This window comes from Aquarana catesbeiana, linkage group LG04, assembly GCF_042186555.1.
Source record: "Aquarana catesbeiana isolate 2022-GZ linkage group LG04, ASM4218655v1, whole genome shotgun sequence".
Lineage (NCBI taxonomy): Eukaryota > Metazoa > Chordata > Amphibia > Anura > Ranidae > Aquarana > Aquarana catesbeiana.
The window spans coordinates 610,151,859-610,160,285 of NC_133327.1; positions in this window are offsets into that span (position 1 = coordinate 610,151,859).

Here is an 8,427-nt window from a genome sequence, read left to right on the forward strand (position 1 = left end):
TCTCCTACTGCAGGCCCAGCACCAATTTTAAACACCCTTTTAGGATTAAAAGGAGAACAGGATGAGGTTGTGCCACAACATGACTGCATAAACCTCATTCACCAAGGCACATCACCCAGGTCTGATTTATCTTCCACAGCACTGCCAGATGCACAGAATTTTTGTAGATGGTTCTTGCTCTAGGCCAAATGATCACACATACCATGCAGAGTATGCAGTTGTGCAGCTTCCAGATGTTATGCTTGAGGCCAAGCCTATCCCATATCAATCAGCACAGGCTGCTGAATTAATTGCACTCACTAGAGCATGCCAGCACTTTGAAGGTCAGGACGTAAACATTTACACTGACTCGAAATATGGGTACACGACTTTGGTGTGATATGGAGTGGGCGGGGCTTCGTGGCAGCAGATGGAAAGAACATTTCACATTCTTCTTTGGTAATGTCACTGCTAAAAGCTATCAAGCTACCTAAAACACTGGCTATAGTACATTGCAGAGCACATACAAGCCAACAGACAGAGATTGCTGCTAAACAAGCTGCTATCTCACAGACAGCAGACATCCAAATGGCTATGCTGATACCTGACCTATCCCCATTTGAACAGTCACTCGCAGATCTCCAGGATTATGCATCAAATTATGAGTTAAGGGACTGGGATAAAAAGGGTGTGCAGAAAGATCCAAAAACTGGACTTCTCAGCAAAGAGGGGAAACCATGTATACCAGCGGGAAGTGCATCACTCTTCATCTCACAGTACCACAGAATAGGTCACACAGGTATACAGGTCACGGCTGATCTTCTGAGTAGAGATTTTTATATCACAGAATGCATCTTGCTGGTAAAGGATTATGTATCAAGATGCATTACATGTAGCAGGAACAATCCAAACATCACACAAAAGGCCAAACATGAACACCTGATATATTCAACAACTCCTTTTACACATTTGCAGATTGACTTCACACACATGCCCAAACTAGGCAAAAGACAGGAATATCTTTTAGTAATTGTGGACATGTTCTCAAGATGGGTTGAACTTTTCGTGACCACAAAAGAAGATGCACAAACAGTAGTGAGGATCCTCACTCAGGAAATAATTCCTCGATGGGGATGCCCACTTCAAATAAACTCGGACAATGGTCCAGCTTTCATGGCCAGGGTCTGCCAGGACTTGGTAAAAACTCTCAAGATAGAATGGAAGTTTCATATTCCCTACCACCCTCAAAGCTCAGGGATAGTAGAAAGAATGAACAGAACAATAAAAGACAAAATAAGAAAGGCCACAGGAGGAACCTTTGCCTACTTGAAAAAGGTCCTCCCAGCAGTCCTGGCAGAAATAACAATGACCCCTTCCAAAACAACATGGTATTCACCTTTTGAAGTTTTGATGGGTAGACCTTTCCCCAGCCCATGGTCCAGAGCACTTTTAATGATAGGAAAGGGAGATTTAGATTTAATACAGGAAGAATATGTAAGAAAAGTGGTTGAAACATTGGATACAGTCGAAAGAAATGTTGCTCGCACCTCTCCTTTTTCTTCACAGGAAACTACTCACCAAGGTGGGAGACACCGTGGTGGTCCAACAGCTGAACAGAAATAAGAAGCAAGAGTATCCCTTTGGACCTCCTACCACAGTGGTTGCAGTGACCAGAACAGCCATCCTAGTGGAAAACTGCCAGTCCTGGATCTATGCCAGCCAAGTAAAAAAGGTTACCCAAAGCCCTAGGAGCATGAAGGAGACCTTGGATAAAGGAGGCCCTCAAGCAGAAGTCCAAGCAGACGAAGGAGGAGTTCCTGGGTAGGGATGAGCTCCGTGTTCGAGTCGAACCCATGTTCGACTCGATCATCGGCTGTTTTATCGTTCGCCGAATTGCGAACGATATGTGTGGGGCATCACGGCCCATAATTCACTGCGGCATCGCAGTGCATTGCTGGCTGATGATTGGCCAAGCATGCACTATGACCCGCATGCTTGGCCAATCACAGCGCTGTCTGGAGAGAGAGCTGTAATTGGCCAAAGTCAGGGTGGTTTTGGCCAATTATGGCTCAGGGGGTTTAGTACACGCCCCACACTATATAAGGCCGCCTGCACAGCGGCCCTGTGTAGTGTGTTCCGGCGTTGAGAGACAGAGACAGAGAGACAGTGTCATTTGATTTAAGTTAGATAGATTAGGCAGGACAGTCAGTCAGTTACCTGCACTTACAGTGTATTGTGTATATATATGCATCCCAGTGTAGTGCACAGTGTTCAGCAAAAGTTACAAGTTAGTGTAGTGCGTCCTCTGAACAGTGTTCAGCTAAAGCTACAAGTTAGTGTAGTGTGTCCTCTGAACAGTGTTCAGCTAAAGCTACAAGTTAGTGTAGTGCACAGTGTTCAGCTAAAGCTACAAGTTAGTGTAGTGCATCCTCCTCACAGTGTTCAGCTAAAGCTACAAGTTAGTGTAGTGCGCCCTCTGAACAGTGTTCAGCTAAAGCTACAAGTTAGTGTAGTGCACAGTGTTCAGCTAAAGTTACAAGTTAGCATAGTACGTCCTCCTCACAGTGTTCAGCTAAAGCTACAAGTTAGTGTAGTGCGTCCTCCTCACAGTGTTCAGCTAAAGCTACAAGTTAGTGTAGTGCACAGTGTTCAGCTAAAGTTACAAGTTAGTGTAGTGCGTCCTCCTCACAGTGTTCAGCTAAAGCTACAAGTTAGTGTAGTGCGTCCTCCTCACAGTGTTCAGCTAAAGCTACAAGTTAGTGTAGTGCACAGTGTTCAGCTAAAGTTACAAGTTAGTGTAGTGCGTCCTCCTCACAGTGTTCAGCTAAAGCTACAAGTTAGTGTAGTGCGTCCTCCTCACAGTGTTCAGCTAAAGCTACAAGTTAGTGTAATGCATCCTCCTCACAGTGTTCAGCTAAAGCTACAAGTTAGTGTAGAGAGGAGGGCGCACCGACCTAGTGCATTACCACTGATAGCGTTTATTAAAAAAGTAAAACAGCAAATGGCTACTCACAAACGAGCATGAATGACAAGCATGGACAGTAGCTGCAGGTGCGCAGTGACAAACATCAGAAAGAAACCGGGACCGGACATCAGGTGGATGAGGCAATGGCTGACGGGTTTCGGGGGAGAACCCCTTTCTTCAGAGCCTAAACGGGTCTACCCGCTTAGGCTCTGAAGAAAGGGGTTCTCCCCCGAAACGCGTCAGCCATTGCCTCATCCACCTGATGTCCGGTCCCGGTTTCTTTCTGATGTTTGTCACTGCGCACCTGCAGCTACTGTCCATGCTTGTCATTCATGCTCGTTTGTGAGTATCCATTTGCTGTTTTACTTTTTTAATAAACGCTATCAGTGGTAATGCACTAGGTCGGTGCGCCCTCCTTTCTTTCTTCTCTTTTTGTAGCCCATAAATACCCATTATTCTGAGGAGGGCTGCAAGATGGCAGACACTACTGAAGCATTCTGGCCTGACCACATATTGAGGTTCTAGATACCCGAGCGCAGGAGAGAGTTTTTTTGACAAGTTAGTGTAGGGCACAGTGTTCAGCTAAAGTTACAAGTTAATGTAGTGCGTCCTCCTCACAGTGTTCAGCTAAAGCTACAAGTTAATGTAGTGTGTCCTCCTCACAGTGTTCAGCTAAAGCTACAAGTTAGTGTAGTGCGACCTCTGCACAGTTTTCAGCTAAAGCTATCTGTAAAAGGTTGGTGGTGTTTTCCTGATCCTATCACTACCGCAGGCAGCTACATTATTTTAACGTTAGTGTAGTGCGTCCTCTTCACAGTGTTCAGCTAAAGCTACCTGTACAAGGTTGGTGGTGTTTTCCTAATTCTGTCACTACAGCAGGCAGCTACATTATTTTAAAGTTAGTGTAGTGCGTCCTATGCACAGTGTTCAGCTAAAGCTATCTGTAGAAGGTTGGTGGTGTTTTCCTGATCCTATCACTACCACAGGCAGCTACATTATTTACACGTTAGTGTAGTGCGACCTCTGCACAGTGTTCAGCTAAAGCTACCTGTAGAAGGTCGGTGGTGTTTTCCTGATCCTATCACTACCGCAGGCAGCTACATTATTTTAACGTTAGTGTAGTGCGTCCTCTGCACAGTGTTCAGCTAAAGCTATCTGTAGAAGGTTGGTGGTGTTTTCCTGATCCTATCACTACCGCAGGCAGCTACATTATTTACACGTTAGTGTAGTGTGACCTCTGCACAGTGTTCAGCTAAAGCTATCTGTAGAAGGTCGGTGGTGTTTTCCTGATCCTATCACTACCGCAGGCAGCTACGTTATTTTAACGTTAGTGTAGTGCGTCCTCTGCACAGTGTTCAGCTAAAGCTATCTGTAGAAGGTTGGTGGTGTTTTCCTGATCCTATCACTACCGTAGGCAGCTACATTATTTACACGTTAGTGTAGTGCAACCTCTGCACAGTGTTCAGCTAAAGCTACCTGTAGAAGGTTGGTAGTGTTTTCCTGATCCTATCACTACCGCAGGCAGCTACATTATTTTAACGTTAGTGTAGTGCGTCCTCTGCACAGTGTTCAGCTAAAGCTATCTGTAGAAGGTTGGTGGTGTTTTTCTGATCCTATCACTACCGCAGGCAGCTACATTATTTACACGTTAGTGTAGTGCGACCTCTGCACAGTGTTCAGCTTAAGCTACCTGTAGAAGGTTGGTGGTGTTTTCCTAATCCTATCACTACCGGAGGCAGCTACATTATTTTAACGTTGGTGTAGTGCGTCCTCTACACAGTGTTCAGCTAAAGCTACAAGTTAGTGTAGTGCGACCTCTGCACAGTGTTCATCTAAAGCTACCTGTAGAAGATTGGTGGTGTTCTCATACTACAGGCAAGCAGTTGATTTTGCTAGCTGCAGTATCAGTATATATATATATATATATATATATATATATATATATATATATATATATATATATATATATCCCAGCTTAGTGCAGCTACATCTCACTGCAGGCCAACAAGGAGAGGCAGACAGTCACAAGCCAATAAAAGAGGACAAGCAGGCTCTGTGTCTAGAGGCAACAGTGCTGGTCATGGAGACGGTGCATCCTCATCAGCACGTGGCCGTGGGACACGCTTGGCCTTTTTTTCGGCAGCTGGCTGTGTTGAGCCGCAACATGCGGAAGACTTGGTCAAGTGGATGACCAAGCCATCCTCATCCTCCTTATCCTCTCTCACCCATGCTCAGGGTACTTTGTCTGGCAAAGCAGCTGCCAACGCGGCCTCTTCCCTCAGCTCAATGGCATCAGTGACTCCTTCCCTAGCCCCACCATGTCCTCCTGAGGAGTCCCTCGAACTGTTGACCACAGTGTTGGGTACATGCTCCAGGAGGATGCCCAGCGTTTAGAAGGCTCTGATGATGATACTGAGCTAGATGAAGGCAGTAACGTGAGCAAGGACAGAGGGGGTGCCCAAGAAGGACAGCAATCTGGCAGTCATGCTCCCCCTGCTTCAGCATACTGCCAGGTTTGCTCCAGTGATGAGAAGGGAGGGGATGATGAGGTCACTGACTCAACGAGGGTGCCTGATAGGAGGGAGGAGGAGGAGGCACATCACCAACGAGGCAGGATGCCCTCCAGGGGCCAGCCTAAGGGCAGCACACTGACTGCATCACACCGCAAAGCTCCGCATGTGCAGGGCGCTGCTGTCTCTGCGCGTTATTCCAAAAGTTCTTTGGTGTGGGCCTTTTTTGAGATGAGTGCATCAGATCCCACCACTGCTATTTGCAACATATGTCTTAAGCATATCTCGCGTGGCCAAAACATCTCCCGCTTGGGCACCACATGCTTGACCAGACATATGTTGACCTGCCATGCAGTTCATTGGCAAGCGTATCTAAAAGACCCACACCAAAGAACAAAGAGGACCTCTCCTTGCTCCTCATCAGCTGAGATCTCCAACCCCACTATACCTTCAGTTCTCTCTGAGACCTGCACTGAGAGGAATGAATGTATAGAATTAGGTGTGTCACAGCCAAGTAGTTTGCTCCCAGCCATCCACATGTCCAGCGGTTGAATGCTAGCTTGGCAAAATTGCTAGCATTTCAACAGCTACTTTTTTGGTAGACTCTGCCCCCTTCCATGAGTTTGTGGAATGTGCGGTTCCTCAGTGGCAGGTACCCAAACGCCACTTTTTCTCACGGAAGGCGATTCCGGCTCTCTACCGGCATGTGGAAGGCAATGTCCATGCCTCGCTGGACAGGGCGTTCAGCGGTAAGCTGCATATTACCGCTGACTCATGGTCCAGCAGCCATGGACAGGGACGTTACCTAAGTTTCACCGCGCATTGGGTGACTATGCTGGCAGCTGGGAAGGATGCAGGACAAAGTGCAGTAGTGTTGGAGGTTGTTCCGCCACCACGCCTCCAAAATGCCACTACTAATGATTCTGACACACCTCTCTCCTCCACCCCCTCCTCTTCTTCTTCCTCCATGGCCTCTTTCTGTGCTTTGTCCTCGAAACCAACAGTGCTCCGTAGGCGTTCAAGGGGCTACTCAAGTATGCAGGCCAAAAGATGCCATGCGCTGCTTAAGCTGGTGTGCTTGGGGGACAGGAGCCACACTGGGGCAGAGGTTCTGTCAGCTCTGCAGGGGCAGGTTCAGAGTTGGTTGGCGCCACGCCAACTTAAGGCAGGAATGGTGGTTTGCGACAATGGCACCAACCTCCTCTCCGCCCTCCGACAGGGACAAATGACCCATGTGCCCTGTTTGGCTCACGTCCTTAACTTGGTGGTGCAGCGGTTCTTGGGCAGGTATTCGGGCTTACAGGATGTCCTGAGGCAGGCCAAGAAAGTCTGTGTGCAGTTCCGCCAGTCATATAATGCCAATGCTCGGCTGGCAGACCTCCAAAAGGAATTGAACCTGCCCAAGAACCGCCTAATCTGTGACATGCCCACCAGGTGGAACTCAACGTTGGCCATGCTGCAGCGGCTGCACACGCAGCAGAGGGCCATCAATGAGTACCTGTGCAACTATGGCACCAGGACAGGGTCAGGGGAGCTTGTTTTTTTTTCGCCATGCCAGTGGGCCATGATCAGGGATGCATGCACTGTCCTGTCACCATTTGAGGAGGCCACGAGGATGGTGAGCAGTGACAGTGCATGCATCAGTGACACTGTCCCCCATGTCCACCTGTTGGAGCACACGCTGCGTGGAATAATGGACAGGGCACTTGAGGCAGAATAGAGGCAGGAAGAGGAGGACTCCCTTAGCTCTCAAGGCCCCCTTTATCCAGACAGTGTTCCTGCGTGCTCGCCGATCACACAGGAAGAGGAGGAGGAGGAGGATTGTGCCAGTATGGAGGTGGAGCCTGGCACTCAGCATCAGCAGCAGTCTTTAAGGCAGGGGTCTCAAACTGGTGACCCTCCAGCTGTTGCAGAACTACAAGTCCCATCATTCTGTTGCCTATGGGACTCATGCTTGTAACTGTCAGCCTTGCAATGCCTCATGGGAATTGTAGTTCTGCAACAGCTGGAGGGCCACCAGTTTGAGACCCCTGCTTTAAGGGATCATTTACAGTCCCAAGAAACACATGGACTTGTACGTGGCTGGGAGGAGGTGGCTGCGGATCATGTCGTCCTTAGTGACCTATGGGACTCCGGACCGAATGCCTCAGCAAACCTGCGCTGCATGGCCTCCCTGATCCTGCAAAGCCTGCGGAAGGATCCTCGTATTCGTGGTATCAAGGAGAAGGAACAATACTGGCTGGCAACCCTCCTTGATCCACGTTACAAGGGTAAGGTTGCGGACCTTATCTTGCTGTCGCAGAGGATGAAACATCTTCGGGAGGCCTTGCAGAAAGGTCTGTGCAAGGTGTTCCCAGAGACTGGGAGGTTACAAACTCCTGTTTCTGGACAACGTGTTGCTGCTCCTTCGGTCGGTCAAAGAATGAGCGGTGGAGAAGGTGGTCGTCTCACCGATGCGTTCAGACAATTTTTTAGTCCGCAGCCCCAAGGTATGATCGGTTCCAGCAACCATCGCCAGCGTCTGTTTTACATGGTGCAGGAATACCTAGGGGCAAGATCTGACTTGGACACCTTTCCCACCGAAAATCCTGTGGGTTACTGGGTCTTGAGGATGGATCACTGGCCAGAGCTTGCACAGTATGCAATTGAGCTACTGTCCTGTCCTGCATCCAGCGTTCTTTCGGAACGCACATTCAGTGCTGCTGGAGGTTTTGTAACCGATCACAGGGTGCGTCTGTCCACCGACTCAGTCGATCGACTGACCTTCATAAAAATTAATCAGTCTTGGATCACCACCAGCTACCAAGCACCTGATGCTGATGTAACCGAATACATTTTTTTGAGTGACTATCCTGTTATACTGAGTAATTATCCTCTTCCTCCTCAGTGATCATGATGATAGCTTGTAAGAACATTTTTGGTTCTGGGCGCTGCCAGTCCCGCCACCAGTGCCTAAGGCCCAATTTTACATGC